The sequence below is a fragment of the Miscanthus floridulus genome, chromosome 16 (assembly GCF_019320115.1).
Source record: "Miscanthus floridulus cultivar M001 chromosome 16, ASM1932011v1, whole genome shotgun sequence".
Lineage (NCBI taxonomy): Eukaryota > Viridiplantae > Streptophyta > Magnoliopsida > Poales > Poaceae > Miscanthus > Miscanthus floridulus.
In genome coordinates, this window is record NC_089595.1 from 98,847,277 (window position 1) to 98,862,290 (window position 15,014).

Sequence of the window (15,014 nt, forward strand, 5' to 3'; positions counted from 1 at the left end):
CAACTACGTAGTTAGAGCCATGATCTCCACCTCTCTTTTATGTGCTGTGCGACAGGGGCCCATCAACCGTATTAGGGTTGGGCGCCCCCGATCAGGGCGCAGAGACAAGGACCTAATAGGCCGTTGGGCCTATTGGTGGAGATCAACTAACAAGGGCTTCATAGCCATTACGGTTGATGTTCGATGTTGGTCCACGACGTTGTGGACACGGGTCTACGTAGCTCCTCCAACACAGACTCACCTACCAGGCCACCGCGAAGCTCAACTATCTGGAAGATCTCTAGGAGGTGAGTTTTGAGGACACCCCTGACCAACGCTCTAGCTTCTTCGTGGACAGCAGCCATCGCCTCATGATCGGTGTCATCTACCATTCTTCAACGCGCAGTCACCATGCCTGCTCGTCATACTCCTTCATGTGGAAAAACTTCACCCTGCCCAGAGTGAAATTCTTTGGCTGGCTGCTGACTGAGAATAGGATGCAGTGTAGGATAGCATTGGTGTGCAAAAACATCCTGGACGATGCTCAGTGTGAAGTGTCTGGCCAAGAAGACGAGACCGCAGACCACATCATCTCAGGCTGCTGCTTCATTCGTAGCTTCTGGGTGCGTATTGGCTGGGCACCGGAAGGGATAGCCTCAACGTTAGAACTCTGGCTGACTAGAGTGCCACCATGGGTGCTTGAAAGCATCGCCCACCCGCTCATACTCCTCAACTACTAGGAGATTTGGAAGTAGCAAAATGAATTTGTGTTCAGGCACATGGCCCAATGTAGAACGGCTTGTCGCCGCTTGCAAGGAGGTCAGGCGATCATGGAGCTGTCGGCTGCTAAGGAGGAATGTAAGCATAGCTAGTAGGTGGAGTGCTGCCCTTTCTATGTAGAACACTCCTCTCCTCACTTGATTTGTTTCTAGAACATTGTATGGCGGGCCTTGTCCCCCCCTTTCACCCACCAGCATCGCCAGAATCAGTGAAATGAAAATCAAGTGGGGAGCGGTTTGATCCCCCGTCGTTGACCTCAAAAAACATGTTTGTGGGCTTGTGAACCTAGTGTTTGATCTAGAAAATGAGCTATAAGTGTTTAACTCAACATGGTACAAAATAACCCTTGAAATGAGGTGTGAAGAAGCTTGTCCTTAGATCAAACCGAGTTAAATATCTTTGGCAAGTGTTCTAGATTGAACCAAATTTGAGAAAATGATCCTCACCCCATTGATTGACATTGATAATTTTAACCTATCTAAAATTGAACCTTTGTGGTCATTGATGACAAAGGGAGAGAAATTGCACAAAGATAAGGTTAAATGACAAAGGGGGAGAACTTTGACATAGGGGGAGAAATATGAAAGTAAGGTGATCAATTAAAATTTTGAGCACACAAGTAGGGGGAGCAAGCTCATAAACTTGTATGTTGCATTAAAATTTGCATTTCATATGTCGCTTGCTTGACACTTGTTTTAAATTAAAATTTCATGCTTGTGTGGTGTATGCTAGTTGTAGGTTTGATTGATGAAATGGAAAACTAGCATGTATAGGTTTAGTAACTAGACTTGTGTTTATTTTGTGAAAACTAGACCCTTGCTTCTAATGTTGATCTCATGGGGTATTCTAGTTTTTGTGTATGTCTAGTTACTAATGGTGCTAAGGATGTTATAATGGTGCACTCCGATTGGTATCATGCTTCAAAGGATCATCTCTTATACCTTAGCATCATTTGGTAGACATTGCCCTCCCACATTTCCAATCCATGCATATGTGCAAGCTTCAATCCAATCTCTTAGCACATATGTAGGGGGAACTAATGCTACCAATTGGGGTTCATGAAACTTGTCCATATCCTTTTACACATGGTAAAAATGCTTGGGCAAGCAACATGGATCCAAATGAATTTCAATTCATATCTTTATGAAAGGGTTGTCATCAATTACCAAAAAGGGGGAGATTGAATGCTATAGTTTGGTTTTGGTGAATTGATGAAACCCTATGTGCTAACCTATTTACTCTAGTGATCATGAGATAGGTAGCACATTCCAAGTGAAGGAGCAATTAGTGAAGATCATGATGATGGTGTGATGGCCATGGTGATCTAGCGCTCGGCTTAGAAAAGAAGAAAGAGAAAAACAAAATGGGCTCAAGGCAAAGGTGAATTTGATAGGGCCATTTTATTTTGGTGATCAAAACACCTAGTGGGTGTGATCACATTTAGGATCAATAGTCGTACTATTAAAAGGGGTGAAACTTTATTGAAATACAGTTATCAAAGTACCACTAGATGCTCTAACTCATTGCATATGTATTTAGATCTAGTGGAGTGCTAACACCCTTAAAAATGTTTATGAAAATATGCTAACACATGTGCACAAGGTGATACACTTGGTTTCGAAGTGACCAGACTCACTGGTTGAGTGTCCGGTCAATTATAGTGAAGATGGCGTGCTCGGGCTTGGTCTGTTGGATGACCGGACGCTGTACAGTCATTGTGACCAGACGCGCAGGGCCTACGTCCGGTCATAGTTGATGTATGGTGACGTGGCGGTGCGTTGCGAGGCTTGAGAAGAGCGGACACTAGGGCGTATTCGGTCATCATCAATTTGATGCGTCTGATCATGAAAAAATGGCTCTAAAACCTTACTGGAACCGACTTGATGCCGGGAAGCCAAGGGGAACAGCGCGTCCGGTCATGACTTGGCCGTGGCACGCGTGCATGTGCTCTGCTGCTGATCGACTCGTTCGGTCGTGCGATGGACGTGTCCAGTCCTAACTTAACGCGTGAGGGTTTGAATTTGTCTGTTGGAATCATACGCGCAAGGTTGAACGGGAGTGACATGTGTATGGAGTTAGTTGACCAAACGCTGAGGTGTGTGTCTAATCATACCTGATCGGCGTGTCCGGTCAGCACGAGGTAGGCTGTAGTGTGAGCCCAACGGCTCTATTTCATGGGGGCTCCTATTTAAGCCACATGACCGGCTCAAGCTCACTCTCTTGGTCATTTGCATTGATATAGCAACCTTATGAGCTTAGCCAAAGCTCTCCCACTCATCTCCATTATTGATTCATCATCTTTGTGAGATTGGAAGTGAATCCAAGTGCATTGCTTGAGTGATTGCTTCTAGAGGCACACGGTGTTCATGTTTTGCTGCGGGTTTCACTTGTTACTCTTGGTGGTTGCCGCCACCTAGACGGCTTGATGCAGCGAGGATCATCGAGCGGAGAAAGGTGCTTGTCTCCGGCTCTGATCATGGTAATTGTGAGGGGTTCTTGACCTTTTCCTGACGAAGAGCCAAAAAGGTACTCTAGTGGATTGCTTATGGCTTGTGTGATCCTCATCTTGTGTTGGTTATGCGGCACCCGATTGCGGGTTAGGCGTGTGATGCCTATGAGCGTGTGAACCTCCAAGTGAGTGAATCACCACAACAAAGATTAGCTTGCCAGCAAGCAAGTGAACCTCGGTAAAAAATCATTGTGTCATCTTGTTCCGAGGATTTTCTGGTATTCATTGTGATTTATTGATTCCATCTTGTGATTGGCTCATTCCTCGACACGGCGGTATAAATATCACATCCCCTCTCTTGTATTTACATTTCTTAGTGTAGCTAAGCTCTTTAGTATAATTAGTTTTGAGATCTAGCTTGTGTCGGGTCTACTGGTTAATCAAGCTCCTTAGTCTTTGAGAGCTTACTAACTTAGTGGTTGTGAGGAACCGGATGGGGTAGCGCAAAATGACTCACATCGACCCCCACGAAGGCCTGAACAAGGCTCGGGGGCTTAAATGCCATGGGACCGCGACTCCGAACTCGCATCGACGGGATAGGCGACATCCGGCTATGGCGCTTGGAACCGTGACACGGAACTCGCGTCGATGGGATAGGCGACATCCGGCTATGGGTCTTGGGACCGTGACTCCGAACTCGCGTCGACGGGATAGGCGACATTCGGCTATGACTCTGGGGACCGTGACTCCGACTTCACATCGACTGGATCGGCGACATCTAGCTATGCCTCTTGGGACCGTGACTCCAAACTCGCGTAACGGCTTCACTAACTAAAACTAACTCTCTCGATCCACGATGAGCACCGACGCCTAGGACTACTTGCGACTCCACCTTACCCGATCCCACGGCGTGCACCGACGCCAAAGATCAAACTCTATTGCATCCAAAACTAAGCTATTTCCGTTCACGACGCGCACCGACGCCAGGGCTTATTTCAAAACTAAAAACTTCCTCGCCCGATCCTCGGCGCACACCGACGCCAGGATCAATAAGTTCTGTCTTAATCCAATCCCCGCGCTTAAAAACACCTCGGCTACACAACAACGCCATGGTTAAACAAAATTACATCTTAAAACTCAAAACACGCGCACCCATAGACACCACACAAAGAACCCCCCAGCAGGTTTCGCCCAAACCACCCAGGGGCTCGGGGGCTACACCCACAGGTGCGCTCACGCGCACCTGCCAGCAAAATGAAAAAAATCCCCTGGATGATTTGGCTCGAATCGCCCGGGGGCTCGGGGGCTCCTGTTGGGTTCGTAAACCCGGGGTCCCACGAGGACCGGCTTCCATGCCCGGGCTCAGCCTAGGAAAACAACACATAGTTCATGGGCTGGCCCAAAGATCTAAAACATAGCGGGCCGAAAGGGTAGTCCGGTCACCGACCAGAAGGTCTACCCTTAAGAACAAATGCCCGTTCTTCAACTTCTTCGATCCACCTCTCCGTCCGGAGCACTCGCTTTAGGCACCAGCCGTCTCCAAGCAGTCTCTCCAATCGGAAGGCCTGGCCCAAAACACTGCTTCTGACTCCGACCCCACGACCGGGACTCGTGGGAACCCTGCTCACCGCTCTTCTCCGACCAGCACACTGAGAACCGACTAGGGCCATCCGACCAAGGACACCCCACTCAGAAGGAACCAGAAGACATGCGGAGAAAGGCAAGGCATAGCTCACAAGTCAAAACCACTGTACTAGGGGCCATACCCTGCACAAAACAGTGCTCTGCAGCCACCCTAACACAAAGTATTGTAGGGGCCGCTAGAAACTCCCATATGGTAAGCCCCCCATGTGTCTCTGGACATCGATCGCAGTATGGGCTCCAGGATTTGCCATACCGGATGAACATAGCACGGCTCCTCACATGCCACTAGGCATCAAGAAGTATTTTGTAGGTACCGACGTCATCCTTCCTGAAGAAGATAGCTCGACCTCCCATGCGCATCTGACATCCTACAGTGACATCGACAGAATTGGGGGGCGTCAACCATTATCCAGTTTCCATCACCGTGGGTAGCAAGGCTTAGAAACATCCGTACTCTCTCCCTCTCACCTGTAAAGCCATCTCCTTCATCTATAAAAGGGGATGCGCTCCCTCCAACAAAAGGGATCGACTTCTTCAAGCTCAGACTCACTAGATCGACATCAACACTCCCAACCGTAGAACCACCCAGTTCTGACCGCAACCCTTCTGGTCGGAGCCAACCAAACCTCTTGTACACCCCTCCTTTCTCCTTCTCGTTTGTAACCCCACTACACACTTCGAGCACCTGGGCTCAGGAATAAAGTCACCGACCGACCTCGATTGGACGTAGGGCACGTTGCCTGAACCAGTATAAATCCTGTGTCATTGAGTGTTAGGCCACCTCCGATCGCAACGTGTAGCAAAACTACAAATATTTACTAGTTAGTCACTTTCTGCACCGACAGTTTTCCTAAACGGTAAACGGTCTTTACACGGTCGCCCTTCATTTAGCGTTTAGGCTGTTTACATAGTGTTTAAACAAAGTTAAATGATCTAAACGGTTTGTACTTACAAAAATATATATAATTATATATGTGCATGTAAAAAAATCAAATATTCTAGCATTTATACATATTTATCCGAGTAAAAATCATTTTTTTGGTATGTATATATATTTAGGCAAGTGAAAAGAATCAAATATAGATATTTATATATGTAACATGTCAAGTGTACACATTTATAAATATAATAAACTTAAGTATACAAATTTATCCATACAAAACTGAACTAGATTTACCTCGTGTTCGTCTAAACGGTCGTTTAAACAGTTGTTTAGCCCATTTAATGTTGTTTATCTCTATTCTGTTTAGGCCGTTTTTTCTCGTTTTTTGACCGTTTAAACGGTCAACCGTTTAATTTCCATTTACCCCCTAAACAAAATAGTTTACCACCGTTTACCATTTACTGACCGTTTAAGTGGCCGTTTAATCCGTTTAGGCGAACACTGCTTCTACTAGTACTCTGTACTAATATAGTCATGTTTTTCTTCTAATTTAGATGTTAGAATTTTAAAATGTTACCTAATAAACATTTGTCGGGAGCTAAAAAAAGAAAATGAAAAGACTAGAAGAAGCACTTAAAACTTATGTTAAGATTTTATACATGGTTTAGAGGGGTGGTCGCGGTAAGTTCGCTAGAGGCCCTCAAAATGGTAGGACCGGCATTATTCATTTGGGCTGGTTTAGCTTATAAGCCATGGCTAAAAGTAGTGTTGGCTGGTTTGGTGTGAGAGAAAAATATTGTTCGTTGGCTGATAAGCGAGCAAGCAAATAGGGTCGCCCTAGTGCGTGGGAGCTCACCATGTGATTGGTTGTGGGGTAGGAATGAACACACCAGAGTCCAGTAATGGCGGCGGCAGCGGCGAACGGAGCTCACAGGAACGGCCATCATAGTTCGTTGGGAGCTTAAGAAGGGCCGCGGGGAGGCACACGAGCTACCATGGACACGACGTGCACACAGCTCGAGCTTGCTACGAGAACATGTAGGCTCGGTCGCCCGTTTTGTGCCGGTTGGCTTGGGCACCGCGTGCTCCATGGATGCACGCAGGGGCAGCCACAGGGGGTGGGTGCAGGAGCGGTGACCTCCATGGCCGCCGCCTCACACTGTTGCTTGAGCGCCTATTCCTGCCTCACGCGTAGGCGCTTGTACCCTGCCCGTCCACCTCTGTGCCTGCTGGCACTACTCCGCCGCCACCAGCACGTGCACCATCAATAACAGGCGCTAGCTTCTACGCCACCTCCAGGGTCAGGAGCAGCGTGCCCGACAAGGATGGCACGTGGTACTACTCGAGGTCGCACATGGGCACGTGAAGGCAGCCATGGTGGCCCGGGTCCGATTGTGGACTAAGGAGATGGGAGCCAGCGGGAGGTAGATGATGACTAGTGGGGTCCACATGGAAGTGAGACAGTGAGAGAGAGAAGATGGGTTGAAAGAGATCAATCAGGGGGTGCAAAGGACATTTCCCATGGTCTGTACATGTTGGTAGAGTGAGTTGGCTTGCCACGTCGCCTAAAGTGACAAATATATAGCGTCGTCTATTGTTCCTGTGACAAATTTGTATATTGCCAAAACAAAGTTGGCAACAAAAAGTGCCACTGGGAAGGATGGCAATCTTTTAAATTCCTCGTGCCCCTGTCTCTCTCCCTCCCACGGCGTTTTTACCCTAGGTCGGAACTCCTCCACCACCTCTTTGTCCTAACCACCATGCCTCCTCTCTCTTTTTGGAGACCACGTTGTCCGACGATTACTCCTTCACGCCGTTGGAGGACAGGCTTCTTCCTTGGCCGAAAGATCATCGGTGAGCCCCACCTGCTGCCGCCGTAGCACATTTCCACGATGCCTACTATCAAAACTATAGATCGTACTAGGGATAGATCTGAGGGGGTTCTTGCTGTTGAATAGCATCATGAAACCTAGAACGTCTACTAGAGCATGTAGAACGAGAGAAAGAGAGGGAAGGAATAAGGTGTTGAACCTGACACCGCAGAGGGGGAGGGTTCAGTGGATGCCATGGAGTCAATGTCTATGCTAGGGCAGCGACGGTCGGTGAAGACAACTTCGGAGATGCGTGGTGGCGACCGGTGGTGAAGATAGTGTCGATGGAGCGAGCGGTGCGGCTGGTGGCTTCCCGTCACTAGCTGCGCCCCTCTCTGATCAGATTAGGGTTTAGGTGTCGGTGGGGAGCTTGGCTTAGGTCAACCTCGTGATTAGAGCCATCGGCCCCCACCTCTTTTTATAGCATAGTGTGACAGGGGCCCTCCAGCCATGGTGGGCTAAGCGCCCCCGATCAGGGCATGAATCAAAGGTCCAACTGGGCCGTTGGGTCCAGTTAGGATTAGAGATCAATCTAACAATCTCCTCCTTGATCTCTTTCTATCTTTTACTTTCATATCATTTACTTTTGTTCATTCCATTACAGATTAGCGCATAGAGCATGTCTCATCATCATGGTCCATTGCCAATAGATTTAACAGCTACAACACACCACTCTGTTCTGAAATAGATATTTATCTTTGGTCCTTCTTTTGTCCAGGAATTATAGGTTTTTCCTTAAACCCATGCTGACTACATGTTCTCTGAACACGTTGGGTGGTAAGCCTTTTGTAAGCGGATCCACGAGCTTCTTTTCGGTACTTATATGCTCAAGACTTATGACTTGATCCTAGACTTTATCTTTCACAACATAATACTTTATGTCAATGTGTTTGGCAGCACCACTTGACTTATTGTTGTGAGCATACTGTACTGCCGGATTATTATCGCAGTATAGCTTAAGTGGTCTATAGATGTCGTCAACCACCTTCATATCGGGTATGAACTTCTTTAGCCAGTTCACCTACCCTGTTGCCTCATAACACGCTACAAACTCGGCATACATTGTGGACGATGTAGTGACGGTTTGCTTTGAGCTTTTCCATGAAATATCTCCCCCTGTGAGAGTGAATACATATCCAGACGTGGATTTTCTATCACCTCCCGCATAATCAGAATCTGAATATTCCACTATATGGAGTGAATCAGATCTTCTATACGTCATCATGAGGCCTTTCATTCCTTGCAAATAACACAAGATTTTCTTTACCAATTTCCAGTGTTCCATTCCAGGATTGCTCTGGAATCTACCAAGTAACCCGGTAACAAATGCCAAGTCAGGGTGCGTACATACTTGAGCATATTGCAAGCTTTCGACAGCTGAAGCATATAGAACCACTTTCATTTAATCGATCTCATATTAGTTCCTGGGGCATTGAAAATCCCCATATCTGTCGCCCTTGACTATAGGAGCAGGTGAGGGACTACATTTGTGCATACTGAAATTTTTAAGATCTTTTCTATGTATGCCTTTTGTGACAGTCCTAATATCCCTTTACTTCTATCTCGGTGAATCTCGATCCCTAGAATGAATAAAGCTTCACCAAGATCTTTCATATCAAATTTTGAGGACAAAAACTTCTTTGTCTCCAGTAGTAGATTGACATCACTACTAGCAAGTAAGATATCATCCACATACAGAGGAAGATGAACTTCCCATTCTTAAACTTTATATAGACACAATTGTCCTCAACATTCTCTTTAAACCCAAAATTCTTTATTATCTTATCAAACTTCAAGTACCACTGTCTTGAAGCTTGTTTTAATCCATAAATGGATTTCTTTAGGTGGCATCCCATTCATTCTTTTCCTTCCATGACAAAACATTTCGGTTGTGCCATGTAAACATTTTCCTCCAAGTTCTCATTGAGAAATGCCGTCATTACATCCATCTGATGTAATTCTAAATCGTAATGTGCCACTAATGCCATTATGATTCTGAAGGAATCCTTACATGAGACTGGAGAAAAGGTCTTATTGTAATCAATCCCTTCTCTTTGCGTAAAGCCTTTTGCCACAAGTCATGCTTTATATCTCTCTATATTCCCTTAAGAGTCAAGTTTTGTTTTGTAGACCCATTTACAGCCTACTGTTTTGGCTCCTTTAGGAATTAACTCCAAATCCCAAACTTTGTTGGCATTCATAGATTTCATTTCATCTTCTATGGCCTCAAGCCACTTTGATGAAAGATTACTTCTCATGGCTTCTTCAAATGAGGTGGGATCATCCTCTATTTGAAATTCCTCAGTGTTGTACACTTCATAATCAGCAGGAATAGCTGATTTTCTAACTCTTTGAGACCTTCTAGGGGCCTCCACATTTGGCACATCTTCTGTTTGAGGCTATTGTTGCTCCCCCTCATTTGTGGCAATAGGTTCTATAGGGTCCTGAAGAACAGGTTCCTCATCATCATTCATTATTGCCACAGGCGGAATAACAATAGGTGCTGCCACCATAGTATCTTGCACTGTTGGTGCAGCGACAGCAGGTAGTGAGAAAAATGGCTCATGAATCATCGGAGTGGGCGCATACACCCGCTTCTCTTCAAGGTCAATTTCTCGAGCTACCATGCTCCCCTTCATCATTTCATCCTCTAGGAAGACTGCATGTCTCATTTCCACAAACTTTGTATGTCTGTCTGGACAGTAGAAATGAAAACCTTTTGATTTTTTTGGGTAACCAATGAAATGACAACGCACTATTTTGGGATCTAGCTTTCTAATGTTTGGGTTAAATACTTTAGTCTCAGCAGGACTCCCCCCACACATGTAAGTGGTTTACTGAGGGTACTCTTTCTGTCCACAACTCATACGGTGTTTTGGGCACCGACTTACTTGGTACTCTATTGAGAATATGAATGGCAGTTTTTAACGCCTCCATCCACGGGCTCATCGGTAAGGTGGAGTAACTTATCATACTACGCACCATATCCATCAGGGTACGATTGCACCTTTTAGCTACTCCATTCTGCTGAGGTTTGCCCGGTGTAGAATACTAGGCTACTATGCCATTCTCCTATAAGAACCTTGCAAAAGGTCCAGGAACTTGGCCATATGGGGTATGCCGACCATAGTACTCCCCCCATGGTCGGACCTGACTATCTTAATCTTTAAATTATGTTAGTTTTCAACTTCTGCCTTAAATATCTTAAATTTATCCAATGCTTCTGTTCTTTCTTTGATTGGATAAATGTAGCCATAACGGGAGTAATCATCTGTGAATGTTATGAATGAATCATAAACATCCACACTCTTTACAGGAAATGAACCATAGATGTCTGTGTGAATAATCTGTAGAATTCCTGTGCTTCATTTGGCATCTTTCTTAATTTTCTTTACATACTTTCCTTTAATGCATTCTCTGCATTGTTCTAAATCTGAGAGCTCTAATGGAGGAAGAATATCATTCTTAACTAGTCTTTCTATTCTCCCCCTCAAAATATGGCCTAAACGACAGTGCCATAATTTCAACGATGCATCGTGAGCTCTCTTTCATTTTCTGTTTACATCTGTAGACGAGGATACTTTCACATTGTCGCACGCAACGTTCCCATCATCGCATACAACATTCACATCATCACGTAGTGATAATAAATAAAACTCATTTTATAAGATAGCAAGACCAACACATGCATTATTAAATGTTATCTTACATTTGCCATTTCCAAAATGGCAATCATATCCATCATTGTCCAAACATGAAACACTAATCAAGTTCCTCTGTAATGAGGGAACATAAAGAACATCTCTAAGTATAAGTTTGAAACCATCAGCAAGCTCTAGAGAAAGGTCGCCAACGGCTTTAACTTCTGCTCGGACTCCATTTGTAACTTTAACGTGTCTTTCGCTTATTTGCATAGTCCTCGTCGAATGGATTCCCTGTAAAGAATTAGCAATATGAACAGTTGCACCTGAGTCAATCCACCAAGTCGATTTTGAATACTGTACATACAGTATTCATTTATGAATGTAATAATGTTCTCACCTTTCTTTGTCATGATCATCTTTAAGTAATTGGGACAATCTTTCTTATAATGTCCCATCTTCTTGCAATAGAGACATTGATCTTTTTGTACTGTGAACTTGTTTTGCTGAGGCTGATGCAGCATGGGACCCTTTCTCTTTGACTTTGAGGAGTCAGAATTATTATTCTTTTTCTTATTGTCTTTCAAATAATTGATAGAGACACCATTGATAGCTTTCATTCCCTCCTCCTCTTGCACACACATAGCCATGAGCCTCTCCATATCCCATTTTTCGGGTTGTATGTTGTAGTTGACAACAAAAGTGTCAAACTCTTTTAGCAAGGAAGCAAAAATTAGATGAATAAGGAACTCTTCCTTGAGAGCTAGATCCATTGGTTTTAGCTTGGATGCCAAATTGCTCATCCTTAGTATGTGCTCTCTTATGCCACCATTACCTGAGTACCTCTCTATCACCAGCTACTTTATCAGTTGGGTAGCATGTCTTTGAAGAGCCAGTGAACAGACTCTTTATTCTTTTGAGGTACTCAGTGATAGTGTCACACTCTGGATTGAGCCCACAATTGCAGGCTCAATCGTGTTCTTTATCACAAGAAAGTATTTCTTGTTGGCAGTGACCCACTTCCTATGCTCAAGGTCATAGGGCATTCTTTGGGATGCAAAATCCCTCTCTTTTGTTGCCCAAGCGGTATTAGCCTCATTTGTCTCCCTCACCGGTGCCACAGGCTCTATGGGACACGGTGTGGTGACTACCCAGTCCACCTCAGCCAAGATGAAAGCCAGGTCTATCTTTTTCTTCCACTCCGTATAGTTATCACCTTTGAGAGTGGGGATCTCTTTGATACAACCAATTAAGTTGTACCCGCCTAAAAACACAATTCAAATAGAGTGAGAACACAAATAATAACAATAATAATTGCATGCCTTAGTTCCAACGTTGGTCAAAATTAAAACATATAATTGTTCTCTACATTAATTCTAAATCACCGTTGGACAGAAATAGAATTAATGCATGACAAAACATCATAATATTGCCATTAATCAACGTTGGTCAGAATAATAACAATATTATAATCAATTAAAACATATCTATTTTTAAAATTAAATTCTCCCTTTGGTTCGAATTTAATAATAAAAATTACATCTTTAAATACGCAGCGGAAAAAATAATTCAATTTAATGAACTTTGCCCATAGGACAAATCTCTTTTCTATTTTCTTTAAGCCATTTATCCATTTTCCAGGAGATAAAACTTTTACTGGAAAAAGAAAAAACAAAAAACTAATTCAAGTTCGTACCGTTCCTTCGGCCTAGCAACCAAAATTGCTCGGCCCGCTTCCTTTGTGCGACGCCCAGCCGCACCAAGGCCACAACGTGGGCCTGGAACGGCAAAGCCGCACGACCACGCGCGCCCGCCTAGGCCGCAAGTCAGCCCTATCAATCTCGACCGCCGTTCAGATCCAATGGCCGCCCGCGTGAGTCGCTGGATCAAAATGCCGACCGCAGCGGCCCCTTGAGACCCTAGTGATCATTCTGCACTTTGCTCTCTCTCTCTTCGTCGTTCTCTCTTCTCTCCTCAGCACAGCAGCACTGAGCGAGCAACCGAGAGCGACGACGGTGGAGCGGGCAGCCATGGCGCCGTCGCTAGCCCCCTCGCCGGCGTGCGCGCTCCCTAGCGGGTGAGCGCGCCGCCGTCGAGCGGCCTGGCCGTGGCGCCTCTTTGGTCGGAGCCCAACGAGCAATGCCCCTGGCTCGGTCTTCTTCTCCCTGCGCGCTAGCGAGGCAGCAGCTCTACGCAGCGGCGAGGTAGGTCTCCTCTTCCCCAACATCGATCTCTTTGATTTGCTTCTCTATTTCTATTCTCGGATTCAACCGATTGGGGATGGGGATCGAAGTTAGGGTTAGGGTTCCACTATTCATCTTCCCCATGAAATCTTCACGGGCGGTTCAGCTCTTACCTTCTTAAGGCCGAAACCCTCTTTTTTTCTCCTTTCCTTAACCCAGTTAGGGTTAGGATTCAACCGAACCCTCTGTTCTTATTAGACCCGCACTGGATCTAACCTTCTACTTCCTTTTCTAATCGGTTTACCCGTTCTAGTTCTAAAAACCCTAGAAACTGATGGCTCTGGTACCATTGTCAAAACTGTAGATCGTACTAGGGATAGATCCGAGGGGGTTCTTGCTGTTGAATAGTATCACGAAACCTAGAACGTCTACTAGAGCATGAGAACGAGAGAAAGAGAGGGAAGGAAGAAGGTGTTGAACCTGACACTGTAGAGGGGAGGGTTCAGTGGACGTCATGGAGTCGATGTCTGCGCTAGGGCAGCGACGGTCGGTGAAGACGGCTTTAGAGATGCGCGGTGGCGACCGACGGTGAAGACAGTGTCGATGGAGCGGGCAGTGTGGCTGGTGGCTTCCCATCACTGGCTGCGCCCCTCTCTGATCGGATTAGGGTTTAGGTGTTAGTGGGGAGCTCGGCTTAGGTCAACCTCGTGATTAGAGCCGCCGTCCCCCACCTCTTTTTATAGCGCAGGGTGATAGGATTCCTCCAGCCATGGTGGGCTAGGCACCCTCCATCAGAACGTGAATCAAAGACACATTGGGGCTGGTTAGGATTAGAGATCAATGTAGCACCGACATCTATACCGCCGACCCAGTCCTGATCACGATGCTCTTCGAGCCGGCTCCGGCGAAGAAAGGAGAGCATGGCTCATGGTTCTCAGAGCGTGTGAGGCCCAAGAGCAGCACCGATAGTCACAAAGTCATGACAGGTTGCCGATGGAGTGTGGCCATGTGGCACTCGGAGCGTGCTCCCCACCGCGTGTTCAATGACAAGGGCAATTGCGACGGCCACAGCCAGTATTTCTCCTACAAGCTCAAGAGAGAAGAACTGTAGTACATGGAGTTCAGCCATGATCAAGAAGCCAACAATGAGTGCATCCATGGTGGTGAGCCCCAGCTGGTTCTTTGCAAGATCTACAAGGCGCACACCCATTCATGCAGAAGCAATAGATTCGCGTCGAGGCTATCATGCTCTGCCTCAACACGGAAGAGGAAGGCTATCGATGAGACCTCTACTCCCATCACGGCTTTTCGATTCTCCTGCCCCAGCTTCGGCGGTTAGTTTGCAAGAATAGGTCAACTCATAAGATCAAATTGTGTGTGAGACAGCAACGTCGTAGGACAAGATCAGTGACACACCAGATTGGATCGCGTCAATGTCCAAGGCAGACGGCGAGGCAGCCACATCACAGGGGAAGATGAGTGACATATCAGATTTGTTTCCCTTGATGTCCAAGTCATCACATGGTGAGGTAGCAACATCGCAGGGAAAGATAGTTGACACATCAGACTGTTAGGATCGTTGAG

General features: G+C 45.9%; 1 pseudogene; it reads left to right on the plus strand.

Moving 5' to 3' along the window:
- The first annotated feature begins 13,277 nt into the window (after positions 1-13,277).
- Positions 13,278-15,004, plus strand: LOC136511099 (uncharacterized; annotated as a pseudogene).
- Positions 15,005-15,014: the final 10 nt, after the last annotated feature.